Genomic DNA, 17,403 nt, shown 5'->3' with positions numbered 1-17,403 from the left:
ATGAACAGTTTCCTCTTTCAGAAAAGGTTTCCGATTTTCTTGATGGTAAACTTTTTCTTTTGAAAAGATGCATAATGCAGTTATTGATCGCTAAAATGATTTTATCTCGCGTATCCTATTACAGTAGTTCTCAAAAACCCTCTACTGAGAACCCTTTCGAGGAAGATATTCTCACCCCCCTACAAATTTCCCTTTCAGGATATGAACGCTAAAGTCATGAAGAGTTTGTTTAGTTGTTGTTGAGATGCTCTGTATTGATTTAGTTATTATTTATTGTTCCCTCGTGATGAGAGAAATTTGTGTTGATCTAGAATTTCACAAAAATAAGAATCTCATTACAAGCATAGTCTAGACCAACAATTAACTCTCAATCAAAGTTTAAATCAAAGATGTCACAATTCAACACAAAATAACCAAGAGTATTAAACTCCAGGGTCGTTCTCCCTAGGAAATGCAATAAAGTGTTCAATTGTTGGCTATGAGGGATTGGGGGTTGTGATTGCAAGGAGCAAGAAATTAAAATGCAAGGAAGTGAGTAAGCATGCAAGAGAATTAAACTCAAAGCAAGTAAATCAAAAATGGGAATTCAAGTGGCAAAAAGGACTCTTGGCAAGGATTGGGGAATTGAGGATTCCTATCATAATCATAGACCACAAACATGATAATTGCTAAGAATTAATCCCAATTAGTCTATTCTAACATTGAGAATAAGTCAAAAGGGCATAATTGATCTCAATCCACAAGTCCTAATCAACTCACTAATTAACTTAGTGAAAGACTAGCGTTAGTGGAGACCAAACCAAAAACAATCCTAATCACAATATCGAATGGAAATCTATGATTCAAGGTCACCTAATTATCCAATTCCAAGCCAAGAGTGTGAAAAACTATACAAAAACTAGAAGAGATATTTTATCAAACACCTAACATGCATAAAAGGAAAAATATCATAAATTGCAATAAAAATAAATTCTATAACTATCAATTGTAATAAAATGATAATAACAACTCAAATAAGCATTAAAGAAATATAAAACATCAAAATTGCATTAAATGAAATCAAAAGTAACAAGAGTGTTCATAAAATAGAAATGACAAAATTGAGAAAATAACAAAAGAAATGAAGATGATCAAGATAAGAGAGCAAGAAACATAAATGAAACTACATTAAGACAAGAATTAAATGTTGAAATTTAAAGAGAAAGTAAACTAAAAACCCTAATTCTAGAGAGAAGGGGGAGATTCTCTCTCTAGAAAACTAACTAAAACATGTAAAAACCTAAACCTAAGTGCTCCCCCTTCATCCTTCTTCAATTTGGCTTGAAATAGCTTCAGAAATGAGTTAGATTGGGTTTTGGGGGCCCAGAAATCGCTCCTAGTGATTTTCAATTAATGAGCTTGATGCACCACTATTTCGTGGTACATCTTGTGCTTAATTGAGTGGATTATATCCACTATACTCACACTTACTCATTGAATTCGCATGTTTTACATTTGCCTTCCTAATTATGTACTTTCGTTGAAAACTTGTTTCTTTGGTCTTAATTTAGCTAATCTTAATCCTCTCTTATTACCATTCGATGCCGTGATATGTGCGTTAAGTGATTTCAGGAATTACAGGGTAGGAATGGCTTAGGGGATGGAAAGGAAGCATGCAAAAGTGGAAGGAATACAAGAAACTGAAGGAACTGCTAAAGCTGTCCAGCCTGACCTCTTGGTACTAAATCGACCATAACATGAGCTACAGAGGTCCAAATGACGAGATTCTAGTTGCGTTAGAAAGCTAACATCTGGGGCTTCGCAACGATATATAATGTTCCATAGCTTCTTGATAAACCCATATTTTATGATATATTTTGTGCTCAATTCAAGAGATTTATTCAATCCTTCACCCACTTATTCATGTAAATTGCATGGTTTCACTTTCCCTTCCTTATTATGTGATATATGTGAAATACATGTTTCCTATGCTTTGAAATTATTTATTTTAACTACCCTTTAGTACCATTCGATGCCGTGATTTATGTGTTGAGAAGTTTCAGATCTTCTAAGGCTGGAATGACTTAAAGGATGGAAAGAAAACATACAAAAATGGAAGAAAAGCACAAAATGGAGTTTTTGAAGAAATTGGCAGTGACGCGAACGCATGGACAACGCGGTCGCATGCCCAGCGGGAAAAGGCAGCGACGTGAACGCATGACTGACGCGGACGCGCGCCATGAGCAGAACACAGATGACGCGTACGCGTGACCGAAGCGAACGCGTGACAAGGAAAACTCCAAATGACGCGATCGCGTGACCCACGCACCAGAAATTACAGAAAATGCTCCCAGCAATTTCTAAAATCCTTTTTGGCCCAAATCCATGTTCAGAAGGCACATATTAGAGGTTATAAAGTGGGCAAATGCATCCATTCATGATCATGTCTTCAATTATTCACTTTTCATAGTTTAGATGTAGTTTTTAGAGAGAGAGGTTCTCTCCTCTCTCTTAGGTTTTTAGGATTAGGATTCCTCTTAAAGGATTTAGAATTTCAACTCTTCATCAGGTTCAATATTCCTTTTACTTTATATTTCTCTTTTACTTTCAGATATTTTAATGTTATCCTTTAATTACTTATGTTGCCAGATTGGCTTATGAACTCTTTATGTTTAAATTGATTTTCTCTTATTAATGCAATTGAGGTATTTCAGATCATTGATTCTTATTTAGCTTTTTATGTTATTGGCTTTAATTGATTAACTGGAAGCTCTTGAGTTATCAACTATCCGTGATTGGTTGTTATGTCGGCTAAATTGACTGGTATTCCACTAACTCTAGTCTTTCCTTAGGAGTTGGCTAGGACTTGGAAATCTAACTAATTAGTTCACTTGACTTTCCCTTGCTTTCATAAAGGTTAACTAAGTGGGATTAACTTCCATTCTCATAGGAGTAACTAGGATAGGACTTCCGAATTTTCATACCGTGCCAAGAGTTTATTTTACAGTTGTTTATTTATTTTATTTGTCATTTAAATTACTTGTTCCTTACTTTCAAAACCCCCAATTTACAAAACTCATAACCAATAATAAGAACACCTCCCTGCAGTTCCTTGAGAAGACGACCTGAGGTTTAAATACTTCGGTTATCAATTTTAAAAGGGTTTGTTACTTGTGACAACCAAAACGTTTGTACGAAAGGATTTTCTGTTGGTTTAGAAGCTATACTTACAACGCGAATACATATTTTTACATTTCTTTACCGATAGAAAAACCGATCGTCAAAATGGCAGAGATTCCTATCCAGTCAGAGCCTCCACTGCCGCAGACAGATCCTCCTACCCTCATCCAGTCCGCAGACCCTCAAGCCACAATAGAGACTCCAGCAGCCCATCCTTCCAGTGATGACACTCCTTCACACCCAGCTTGAGTGAGCATCGAGGACGATGCTTTATTTTAAGTGTGGGGAGGTCGCCATCCCTAGCGTATTTCTTTTTGGTGAACCACTACAGACTCTTTCTATCTTATTTTGTTTATTTTTCTATATTTTTATCTTTATTTTTACTTTTCAGTACTTATACATTGTTCTTTTGCTATATTTTTACTTTATTTTCGCATTTTGCACTTTAGTTTATATTTTAGCCATTTAGTTTAGTTTGCAATTCTAAACTTATTAGTTATAGAATATGTGAATTAATTAGTATAGTTTACCCTTTTAGCATATGATAGTTTGGTTTAAATTGAAAATAAAAAGGAAGTAAACTAGAGACTTTAACATGATCAAAATAATCCACACACCTTGTATATATAGCATTACATGTTAGTTAGTTAACAACATTTCATCAAGGAACAACACTAAAACTTTAAAGGCACCCTAAGATTTACATTGAGAATAATGGGAACTCTTAATTTTTACTTGCATGACATGTATAACTGATATATGATTTTTGAGCTAGAGAACACACAGCCTGTGAGTTTTGAGCTTAATTGTATGGTTACATTCAAACCATAATTTTTATTCCTGTGTGTTTTGCCCTTCTTTTTCATTCTGGTGTTCTTTACTTTGTTTTAATCTATATATCCAATTATAGAGTATAGATACATACTAAGAGATGATTGAGGCCATCATTTGAATTTTTCCTCACTTATCCCAAATTAGCCTACCTTTTACATCACCTTTGTTAGCCCCCTTGAGCTTTTTAATCCCCTCTTGTTCTATAAACCACATTACTAGCCTTAAGCAGAAAAACAAAATAAAAATCCCAAGTTGAATCCTTGGTTAGCTTAAGATAGAAATTGTGTATTGTTTAAGTGTGGGGAACTTTATGGGAACATGGATGATAGAAACAAAGGTAGAAAGTTAAAAAGAATAAAGATGTTTCAAAATAAAAAAATTTGGGAAGCATGCTCATGTGAAATCAAAATAATTGAATTACCATGTGCATTAAAAAAATAATTAAATAAATAATAATGATTGGAAAATTTTAGGGGGCCAGCAACTTTGTTAAATTTTGGCCAGCATGTAACCAGCAAAGAAAAGTGAGCCATTAGATAAAATCTCACACCAATCTCACACCATTAAAACCATCATTGATGGCTATTTGATGGCTACAAATCACAAAAATTGTTGGCTATGAGGGATTGGGGGTTGTGATTGCAAGGAGCAAGAAATTAAAATGCAAGGAAGTGAGTAAGCATGCAAGAGAATTAAACTCAAAGCAAGTAAATCAAAAATGGGAATTCAAGTGGCAAAAAGGACTCTTGGCAAGGATTGGGGAATTGAGGATTCCTATCATAATCATAGACCACAAACATGATAATTGCTAAGAATTAATCCCAATTAGTCTATTCTAACATTGAGAATAAGTCAAAAGGGCATAATTGATCTCAATCCACAAGTCCTAATCAACTCACTAATTAACTTAGTGAAAGACTAGCGTTAGTGGAGACCAAACCAAAAACAATCCTAATCACAATATCGAATGGAAATCTATGATTCAAGGTCACCTAATTATCCAATTCCAAGCCAAGAGTGTGAAAAACTATACAAAAACTAGAAGAGACATTTTATCAAACACCTAACATGCATAAAAGGAAAAATATCATAAATTGCAATAAAAATAAATTCTATAACTATCAATTGTAATAAAATGATAATAACAACTCAAATAAGCATTAAAGAAATATAAAACATCAAAATTGCATTAAATGAAATCAAAAGTAACAAGAGTGTTCATAAAATAGAAATGACAAAATTGAGAAAATAACAAAAGAAATGAAGATGATCAAGATAAGAGAGCAAGAAACATAAATGAAACTACATTAAGACAAGAATTAAATGTTGAAATTTAAAGAGAAAGTAAACTAAAAACCCTAATTCTAGAGAGAAGGGGGAGATTCTCTCTCTAGAAAACTAACTAAAACATGTAAAAACCTAAACCTAAGTGCTCCCCCTTCATCCTTCTTCAATTTGGCTTGAAATAGCTTCAGAAATGAGTTAGATTGGGTTTTGGGGGCCCAGAAATCGCTCCTAGTGATTTTCAATTAATGAGCTTGATGCACCACTATTTCGTGGTACATCTTGTGCTTAATTGAGTGGATTATATCCACTATACTCACACTTACTCATTGAATTCGCATGTTTTACATTTGCCTTCCTAATTATGTACTTTCGTTGAAAACTTGTTTCTTTGGTCTTAATTTAGCTAATCTTAATCCTCTCTTATTACCATTCGATGCCGTGATATGTGCGTTAAGTGATTTCAGGAATTACAGGGTAGGAATGGCTTAGAGGATGGAAAGGAAGCATGCAAAAGTGGAAGGAATACAAGAAACTGAAGGAACTGCTAAAGCTGTCCAGCCTGACCTCTTGGTACTAAATCGACCATAACATGAGCTACAGAGGTCCAAATGACGAGATTCTAGTTGCATTAGAAAGCTAACATCTGGGGCTTCGCAACGATATATAATGTTCCATAGCTTCTTGATAAACCCATATTTTATGATATATTTTGTGCTCAATTCAAGAGATTTATTCAATCCTTCACCCACTTATTCATGTAAATTGCATGGTTTCACTTTCCCTTCCTTATTATGTGATATATGTGAAATACATGTTTCCTATGCTTTGAAATTATTTATTTTAACTACCCTTTAGTACCATTCGATGCCGTGATTTATGTGTTGAGAAGTTTCAGATCTTCTAAGGCTGGAATGACTTAAAGGATGGAAAGAAAACATACAAAAATGGAAGGAAAGCACAAAATGGAGTTTTTGAAGAAATTGGCAGTGACGCGAACGCATGGACAACGCGGTCGCATGCCCAGCGGGAAAAGGCAGCGACGTGAACGCGTGACTGACGCGGACGCGCGCCATGAGCAGAACACAGATGACGCGTACGCGTGACCGAAGCGAACGCGTGACAAGGAAAACTCCAAATGACGCGATCGCGTGACCCACGCACCAGAAATTACAGAAAATGCTCCCAGCAATTTCTAAAATCCTTTTTGGCCCAAATCCATGTTCAGAAGGCACATATTAGAGGTTATAAAGTGGGCAAATGCATCCATTCATGATCATGTCTTCAATTATTCACTTTTCATAGTTTAGATGTAGTTTTTAGAGAGAGAGGTTCTCTCCTCTCTCTTAGGTTTTTAGGATTAGGATTCCTCTTAAAGGATTTAGAATTTCAACTCTTCATCAGGTTCAATATTCCTTTTACTTTATATTTCTCTTTTACTTTCAGATATTTTAATGCTATCCTTTAATTACTTATGTTGCCAGATTGGCTTATGAACTCTTTATGTTTAAATTGATTTTCTCTTATTAATGCAATTGAGGTATTTCAGATCATTGATTCTTATTTAGCTTTTTATGTTATTGGCTTTAATTGATTAACTGGAAGCTCTTGAGTTATCAACTATCCGTGATTGGTTGTTATGTCGGCTAAATTGACTGGTATTCCACTAACTCTAGTCTTTCCTTAGGAGTTGGCTAGGACTTGGAAATCTAACTAATTAGTTCACTTGACTTTCCCTTGCTTTCATAAAGGTTAACTAAGTGGGATTAACTTCCATTCTCATAGGAGTAACTAGGATAGGACTTCCGAATTTTCATACCGTGCCAAGAGTTTATTTTACAGTTGTTTATTTATTTTATTTGTCATTTAAATTACTTGTTCCTTACTTTCAAAACCCCCAATTTACAAAACTCATAACCAATAATAAGAACACCTCCCTGCAGTTCCTTGAGAAGACGACCCGAGGTTTAAATACTTCGGTTATCAATTTTAAAAGGGTTTGTTACTTGTGACAACCAAAACGTTTGTACGAAAGGATTTTCTGTTGGTTTAGAAGCTATACTTACAACGCGAATACATATTTTTACATTTCTTTACCGATAGAAAAACCGATCGTCAAAATGGCAGAGATTCCTATCCAGTCAGAGCCTCCACTGCCGCAGACAGATCCTCCTACCCTCATCCAGTCCGCAGACCCTCAAGCCACAATAGAGACTCCAGCAGCCCATCCTTCCAGTGATGACACTCCTTCACACCCAGCTTGAGTGAGCATCGAGGACGATGCTTTATTTTAAGTGTGGGGAGGTCGCCATCCCTAGCGTATTTCTTTTTGGTGAACCACTACAGACTCTTTCTATCTTATTTTGTTTATTTTTCTATATTTTTATCTTTATTTTTACTTTTCAGTACTTATACATTGTTCTTTTGCTATATTTTTACTTTATTTTCGCATTTTGCACTTTAGTTTATATTTTAGCCATTTAGTTTAGTTTGCAATTCTAAACTTATTAGTTATAGAATATGTGAATTAATTAGTATAGTTTACCCTTTTAGCATATGATAGTTTGGTTTAAATTGAAAATAAAAAGGAAGTAAACTAGAGACTTTAACATGATCAAAATAATCCACACACCTTGTATATATAGCATTACATGTTAGTTAGTTAACAACATTTCATCAAGGAACAACACTAAAACTTTAAAGGCACCCTAAGATTTACATTGAGAATAATGGGAACTCTTAATTTTTACTTGCATGACATGTATAACTGATATATGATTTTTGAGCTAGAGAACACACAGCCTGTGAGTTTTGAGCTTAATTGTATGGTTACATTCAAACCATAATTTTTATTCCTGTGTGTTTTGCCCTTCTTTTTCATTCTGGTGTTCTTTACTTTGTTTTAATCTATATATCCAATTATAGAGTATAGATACATACTAAGAGATGATTGAGGCCATCATTTGAATTTTTCCTCACTTATCCCAAATTAGCCTACCTTTTACATCACCTTTGTTAGCCCCCTTGAGCTTTTTAATCCCCTCTTGTTCTATAAACCACATTACTAGCCTTAAGCAGAAAAACAAAATAAAAATCCCAAGTTGAATCCTTGGTTAGCTTAAGATAGAAATTGTGTATTGTTTAAGTGTGGGGAACTTTATGGGAACATGGATGATAGAAACAAAGGTAGAAAGTTAAAAAGAATAAAGATGTTTCAAAATAAAAAAATTTGGGAAGCATGCTCATGTGAAATCAAAATAATTGAATTACCATGTGCATTAAAAAAATAATTAAATAAATAATAATGATTGGAAAATTTTAGGGGGCCAGCAACTTTGTTAAATTTTGGCCAGCATGTAACCAGCAAAGAAAAGTGAGCCATTAGATAAAATCTCACACCAATCTCACACCATTAAAACCATCATTGATGGCTATTTGATGGCTACAAATCACAAAAATTGTTGGCTATGAGGGATTGGGGGTTGTGATTGCAAGGAGCAAGAAATTAAAATGCAAGGAAGTGAGTAAGCATGCAAGAGAATTAAACTCAAAGCAAGTAAATCAAAAATGGGAATTCAAGTGGCAAAAAGGACTCTTGGCAAGGATTGGGGAATTGAGGATTCCTATCATAATCATAGACCACAAACATGATAATTGCTAAGAATTAATCCCAATTAGTCTATTCTAACATTGAGAATAAGTCAAAAGGGCATAATTGATCTCAATCCACAAGTCCTAATCAACTCACTAATTAACTTAGTGAAAGACTAGCGTTAGTGGAGACCAAACCAAAAACAATCCTAATCACAATATCGAATGGAAATCTATGATTCAAGGTCACCTAATTATCCAATTCCAAGCCAAGAGTGTGAAAAACTATACAAAAACTAGAAGAGACATTTTATCAAACACCTAACATGCATAAAAGGAAAAATATCATAAATTGCAATAAAAATAAATTCTATAACTATCAATTGTAATAAAATGATAATAACAACTCAAATAAGCATTAAAGAAATATAAAACATCAAAATTGCATTAAATGAAATCAAAAGTAACAAGAGTGTTCATAAAATAGAAATGACAAAATTGAGAAAATAACAAAAGAAATGAAGATGATCAAGATAAGAGAGCAAGAAACATAAATGAAACTACATTAAGACAAGAATTAAATGTTGAAATTTAAAGAGAAAGTAAACTAAAAACCCTAATTCTAGAGAGAAGGGGGAGATTCTCTCTCTAGAAAACTAACTAAAACATGTAAAAACCTAAACCTAAGTGCTCCCCCTTCATCCTTCTTCAATTTGGCTTGAAATAGCTTCAGAAATGAGTTAGATTGGGTTTTGGGGGCCCAGAAATCGCTCCTAGTGATTTTCAATTAATGAGCTTGATGCACCACTATTTCGTGGTACATCTTGTGCTTAATTGAGTGGATTATATCCACTATACTCACACTTACTCATTGAATTCGCATGTTTTACATTTGCCTTCCTAATTATGTACTTTCGTTGAAAACTTGTTTCTTTGGTCTTAATTTAGCTAATATTAATCCTCTCTTATTACCATTCGATGCCGTGATATGTGCGTTAAGTGATTTCAGGAATTACAGGGTAGGAATGGCTTAGAGGATGGAAAGGAAGCATGCAAAAGTGGAAGGAATACAAGAAACTGAAGGAACTGCTAAAGCTGTCCAGCCTGACCTCTTGGTACTAAATCGACCATAACATGAGCTACAGAGGTCCAAATGACGAGATTCTAGTTGCGTTAGAAAGCTAACATCTGGGGCTTCGCAACGATATATAATGTTCCATAGCTTCTTGATAAACCCATATTTTATGATATATTTTGTGCTCAATTCAAGAGATTTATTCAATCCTTCACCCACTTATTCATGTAAATTGCATGGTTTCACTTTCCCTTCCTTATTATGTGATATATGTGAAATACATGTTTCCTATGCTTTGAAATTATTTATTTTAACTACCCTTTAGTACCATTCGATGCCGTGATTTATGTGTTGAGAAGTTTCAGATCTTCTAAGGCTGGAATGACTTAAAGGATGGAAAGAAAACATACAAAAATGGAAGGAAAGCACAAAATGGAGTTTTTGAAGAAATTGGCAGTGACGCGAACGCATGGACAACGCGGTCGCATGCCCAGCGGGAAAAGGCAGCGACGTGAACGCGTGACTGACGCGGACGCGCGCCATGAGCAGAACACAGATGACGCGTACGCGTGACCGAAGCGAACGCGTGACAAGGAAAACTCCAAATGACGCGATCGCGTGACCCACGCACCAGAAATTACAGAAAATGCTCCCAGCAATTTCTAAAATCCTTTTTGGCCCAAATCCATGTTCAGAAGGCACATATTAGAGGTTATAAAGTGGGCAAATGCATCCATTCATGATCATGTCTTCAATTATTCACTTTTCATAGTTTAGATGTAGTTTTTAGAGAGAGAGGTTCTCTCCTCTCTCTTAGGTTTTTAGGATTAGGATTCCTCTTAAAGGATTTAGAATTTCAACTCTTCATCAGGTTCAATATTCCTTTTACTTTATATTTCTCTTTTACTTTCAGATATTTTAATGCTATCCTTTAATTACTTATGTTGCCAGATTGGCTTATGAACTCTTTATGTTTAAATTGATTTTCTCTTATTAATGCAATTGAGGTATTTCAGATCATTGATTCTTATTTAGCTTTTTATGTTATTGGCTTTAATTGATTAACTGGAAGCTCTTGAGTTATCAACTATCCGTGATTGGTTGTTATGTCGGCTAAATTGACTGGTATTCCACTAACTCTAGTCTTTCCTTAGGAGTTGGCTAGGACTTGGAAATCTAACTAATTAGTTCACTTGACTTTCCCTTGCTTTCATAAAGGTTAACTAAGTGGGATTAACTTCCATTCTCATAGGAGTAACTAGGATAGGACTTCCGAATTTTCATACCGTGCCAAGAGTTTATTTTACAGTTGTTTATTTATTTTATTTGTCATTTAAATTACTTGTTCCTTACTTTCAAAACCCCCAATTTACAAAACTCATAACCAATAATAAGAACACCTCCCTGCAGTTCCTTGAGAAGACGACCCGAGGTTTAAATACTTCGGTTATCAATTTTAAAAGGGTTTGTTACTTGTGACAACCAAAACGTTTGTACGAAAGGATTTTCTGTTGGTTTAGAAGCTATACTTACAACGCGAATACATATTTTTACATTTCTTTACCGATAGAAAAACCGATCGTCAAAATGGCAGAGATTCCTATCCAGTCAGAGCCTCCACTGCCGCAGACAGATTCTCCTACCCTCATCCAGTCCGCAGACCCTCAAGCCACAATAGAGACTCCAGCAGCCCATCCTTCCAGTGATGACACTCCTTCACACCCAGCTTGAGTGAGCATCGAGGACGATGCTTTATTTTAAGTGTGGGGAGGTCGCCATCCCTAGCGTATTTCTTTTTGGTGAACCACTACAGACTCTTTCTATCTTATTTTGTTTATTTTTCTATATTTTTATCTTTATTTTTACTTTTCAGTACTTATACATTGTTCTTTTGCTATATTTTTACTTTATTTTCGCATTTTGCACTTTAGTTTATATTTTAGCCATTTAGTTTAGTTTGCAATTCTAAACTTATTAGTTATAGAATATGTGAATTAATTAGTATAGTTTACCCTTTTAGCATATGATAGTTTGGTTTAAATTGAAAATAAAAAGGAAGTAAACTAGAGACTTTAACATGATCAAAATAATCCACACACCTTGTATATATAGCATTACATGTTAGTTAGTTAACAACATTTCATCAAGGAACAACACTAAAACTTTAAAGGCACCCTAAGATTTACATTGAGAATAATGGGAACTCTTAATTTTTACTTGCATGACATGTATAACTGATATATGATTTTTGAGCTAGAGAACACACAGCCTGTGAGTTTTGAGCTTAATTGTATGGTTACATTCAAACCATAATTTTTATTCCTGTGTGTTTTGCCCTTCTTTTTCATTCTGGTGTTCTTTACTTTGTTTTAATCTATATATCCAATTATAGAGTATAGATACATACTAAGAGATGATTGAGGCCATCATTTGAATTTTTCCTCACTTATCCCAAATTAGCCTACCTTTTACATCACCTTTGTTAGCCCCCTTGAGCTTTTTAATCCCCTCTTGTTCTATAAACCACATTACTAGCCTTAAGCAGAAAAACAAAATAAAAATCCCAAGTTGAATCCTTGGTTAGCTTAAGATAGAAATTGTGTATTGTTTAAGTGTGGGGAACTTTATGGGAACATGGATGATAGAAACAAAGGTAGAAAGTTAAAAAGAATAAAGATGTTTCAAAATAAAAAAATTTGGGAAGCATGCTCATGTGAAATCAAAATAATTGAATTACCATGTGCATTAAAAAAATAATTAAATAAATAATAATGATTGGAAAATTTTAGGGGGCCAGCAACTTTGTTAAATTTTGGCCAGCATGTAACCAGCAAAGAAAAGTGAGCCATTGGATAAAATCTCACACCAATCTCACACCATTAAAACCATCATTGATGGCTATTTGATGGCTACAAATCACAAAAATTGTTGGCCCCCTAGCATTCCTCATAATAATTTTTATTTTCGGTATTTAATTAAGGGGATACGAAAATTCCCCAATTGCAAAATAAAAAGAATCAATGCACATAGGATAAAATTAAAGTTAATGCATGAGCTTGCAATACAAGTGAGAAAATTTGGGCAAATAGGTTAAGAAACTTTGAATTACAAAATATGTATGTTAGGTGAGATCTTAGACTAATCAAGGATTCACTTATTAGCTCACTTAGCCTTATACATATACCCTTACCTTTACCTTGGCCCCATTACAACTTTGAAAAAGACCTCATGATTTTTGTATGCCTATATTCTATAATTGTTGATTGGTTAGATGAAGAACAAAGTTATAGAAAGTAAGGATAAAAAGAAGAATAGAGTGATTAACCCAATAAACACTGAGTGACTAGAGAGTAAACACAAAATCCAGTGAGGGTTCAATAGCTCATCACCATATATCTCTACTTGAATTGTTAATTGTCTTGCAGGTTTGTAAAATATTTTTACCCATCTCAATTGTAAAAGTGCTTTAAACATTATCTAGGGTTTGGCTATGTATATATGATTCCTTGAGAATGTGAATTAATTTAACTACATGTAAGTTTTATATACAAGTGAATAACAATTAGAATTGCATGATTCATTTAGGTAGTTGCATTTAGGATAGATTGCATTGCATGAGATTCAACCACTTTAACCTTACCTTACTCTTTATCTTGGACTTAGCATGAGGACATGCTATTGTTTAAGTGTGGGGAGGTTGATAAACCCATATTTTATGATATATTTTGTGCTCAATTCAAGAGATTTATTCAATCCTTCACCCACTTATTCATGTAAATTGCATGGTTTCACTTTCCCTTCCTTATTATGTGATATATGTGAAATACATGTTTCCTATGCTTTGAAATTATTTATTTTAATTACCCTTTATTACTATTCGATGCCGTGATTTATTTGTTGAGAAGTTTCAGATCTTCTAAGGCAGGAATGACTTAAATGATGGAAAGGAAACATACAAAAATGGAAAGAAAGCACAAAATGGAGTTTTTGAAGAAATTGGCAGTGACGCGAATGCATGGACGACGTGGTCGCATGCCCAGCGCGAAAAGGCAGCGACGCGAACGCGTGACTGACGTGGACGCGCGCCATGAGCAGAACACAGATGACGCGTACGCGTGACCGAAGCGAACGCGTGACAAGGAAAACTCCAGATGACGCGACCGCGTGACCCACGCGGACGCATGACAGACGCCACGCACCAGAAATTACAGAAAACGCTCTCAGCGATTTCTGAAACCCTTTTTGGCCCAGATACAAGTCCAGAAGGCACAGATTAGAGGTTATAAAGTGGGAGAATGCATCCATTCATGATCATGTCTTCAATTATTCACTTTTCATAGTTTAGATGTAGTTTTTAGAGAGAGAGAGAGAGAGAGAGAGAGAGAGAGGTTGTCTCCTCTCTCTTAGGTTTTTAGGATTAGGATTCCTCTTAAAGAATTTAGAATTCCAACTCTTCATCAGGTTCAATATTCCTTTTACTTTATATTTCTCTTTTACTTTCAAATATTTTATTGCTATCCTTTAATTACTTATGTTGCCAGATTGGCTTATGAACTCTTTATGTTTAAATTAATTTTCTCTTATTAATGCAATTGAGGTATTTCAGATCATTGATTCTTATTTAGCTTTTTATGTTATTGGCTTTAATTGATTAACTGGAAGCTCTTGAGTTATCAACTATCCGTGATTAGTTGTTATGTCGGCTAAATTAACTGGTATTCCACTAACTCTAGTCTTTCCTTAGGAGTTGGCTAGGACTTGGGAATCTAACTAATTAGTTCACTTGACTTTCCCTTGCTTTCATAAGGGTTAACTAAGTGGGATTAACTTCCATTCTCATAGGACTAAATAGGATAGGACTTCCAAATTTTCATACCTTGCCAAGAGTTTATTTTACAATTGTTTATTTATTTTACTTGTCATTTAAATTACTTGTTCCTTTCTTTCAAAACCCCCAATTTACAAAACTTATAACCAATAATAAGAACATCTCCCTGCAGTTCCTTGAGAACACGACCCGATGTTTAAATACTTCGGTTATCAATTTTAAAGGGGTTTGTTACTTGTGACAACCAAAACGTTTGTACGAAAGGATTTTCTATTGGTTTAGAAGCTATACTTACAATGCGAATACATATTTTTATATTTCTTTACCGATAGAAAAACCGATCGTCACTGCTCCGAATCCAAGTGATGCGCACGCGTGGATCACGCAGACGCGTGACCCGTCGAAAACCCAATCCACGCTAACGCGTGGACGACGCTTCCGCGTGACTTTGCTGCGACCTGTACGTACCAGAAATCACTGGGGGTGATTTATGGGCTGTTTTTGACCCAATTTTCGGCCCAGAAAACACAGATTAGAGGCTATAAAGTGGGGGAATGCATCCATTCATAGACACAACAACATATACAACATTCATAATTCACAATTTTAGGTTTTAGATGTAGTTTTAGAGAGAGAGAGAGAGAGGGGCACCCTCCTCTCTCTTAGGTTTTTAGGATTAGGATCTCTTTTATTTTATGGTTATTACTTCAATCACAGGTTCAATGTTCCTTTAATTTATTTTCTACTTTTATTTATTCTATTACTTTAATTGTTATTTATCTTTTCAATTTGGCTTATGAACCTTTCCATGTTAGGATTTGAATTTATGTTTAAATACAATTTGAGGTATTTCAGATTAATGATTGTTTTATTCTATTTATGATGCTTTCAATTTAATTTAGATTTATTTTCCCCTTTTGACTCTGGTTAAGTAATCCGTAACACTTGAGTTATCAGACTCAGCAATTGATTGAAAATTGGGATTGTTGATCGATTTGGATCGCTCTAAAGCTAGTCTTTCCACAGGAGTTGACTAGGACTTGAGGATCAAATTGATTGGTCCACTTGACTTTCCTTTATTTAGTAAGGGTTAACTAAGTGGGAGCGATAAACAATTCTCATCACACCTGATAAGGATAACTAGGATAGGATTTCCAGTTCTCATACCTTGCCAAGAGATTTTCTAATTATTAATTTATTTTTCTTGTCATTTAAATTACTTGTTCCTTATTTCAAAAACCCAAAAATGTACAATTTCATAACCAATAATAAATCATACTTCCCTGCAATTCCTTGAGAGACGACCCGAGCTTTAAATACTTCGGTTATAAATTTATTTGGGTTTTGTTACTTGTGACAACCAAACTTTTGTACGAAAGGATTCTCTGTTGGTTTAGAAACTATAATCACAACGCGATTATTTTTATAAAATTTCTTTACCGGCAGGAAATCCGATCGTCAAAATGGCGCCATTTCTGGGGAATTGCAAACGTGTGCCTTATTATTTGTTATTGTAAATATTTTATTTTGCTTGTTTATTTGTTTTTATTTTTGTTTTTAATTTTTATTAGCTACTATGAGTTCTCACCCCCGTCGCTTTGAGTTTGGTTGTGATATTGTTGAAAGGAATGGAAGCTATAACAGGAACATGCATCAAGGTCGAAACAATCACAGATGGAAGGAGCCACGAGGATCTGATCAACCCTTTCGGCAACAACACCTTCCAAAGTACCATGGATGACGACCATTCAACAATGCATGTCGAGACAATAGTTATGGTGGACCCTTTCGTGACAACCATCACCCACCAAATTACTACGGTCAAGAGCCATTCCGAGGTGCGTACCAAGATGATAGATATGGTGGACCCCCTTATAGTTACCAAAAAGCCCCATCATATACCTATGAACCACCTCCTCAACATAGCTATGAACCACCACACTCACAAGCCCCCTACCACCATTCACCTCCATATGACCCTAACCCATATCCACCCCAATTCCAATCCAACTACTCCCAAGAAACGCCACTTCCCTATGCACCATGTCCATATCCATCGACCCAAAAATCACGGGAGCGTCTCAAGGAAACAGTGGAAAAATTCCATGCAACCCTTCACCAACTAGAGCAAGCGATCAATCAATTACCTTTCAGACGTTCGGACACTCAAGGAACCCCCATGGATTCATATGGACAATCTAATGAAGAACGTAGCATGAAAGAGATACTAGAAACTCCGATGGACAGTAAGGAGCATGAATTTGTACTGGAACAAGTGGAGGAAGCCAGAATTATCAAAGAAGAAGAATTGGTCAAAGACTTAGGAGATGCGGAACGTCCATGGGAAAGCCCAGTCATAGAACCCCCTTCTAAGGAGTTTGAATTTGATGTTGAGGAGGGTGTACAACCTCCAAGGCATATCACGGTTGAAGACTTTGAAGGGGATGATCAAGAGATAGATTCAATCATTGAGGAATTCTTATCTACATTTGAATCCTCTCCCATTGGACTTGACATGGAGATTAAAGAAGAAGAAGCACAACCTCCCATGCCCTTGATGAACAATGAAGAAGAGATCGAATTAGAAGAAAGCTACCAAGAGGAAGAGGTTGATATTGAAGAAGCTTACAAA

This window comes from Arachis ipaensis, chromosome B3 (assembly GCF_059453495.1).
Source record: "Arachis ipaensis isolate K30076 ecotype BB chromosome B3, ASM5945349v1, whole genome shotgun sequence".
Classification (NCBI taxonomy): Eukaryota; Viridiplantae; Streptophyta; class Magnoliopsida; order Fabales; family Fabaceae; genus Arachis; species Arachis ipaensis.
This window is presented reverse-complemented; position numbering follows the sequence as displayed.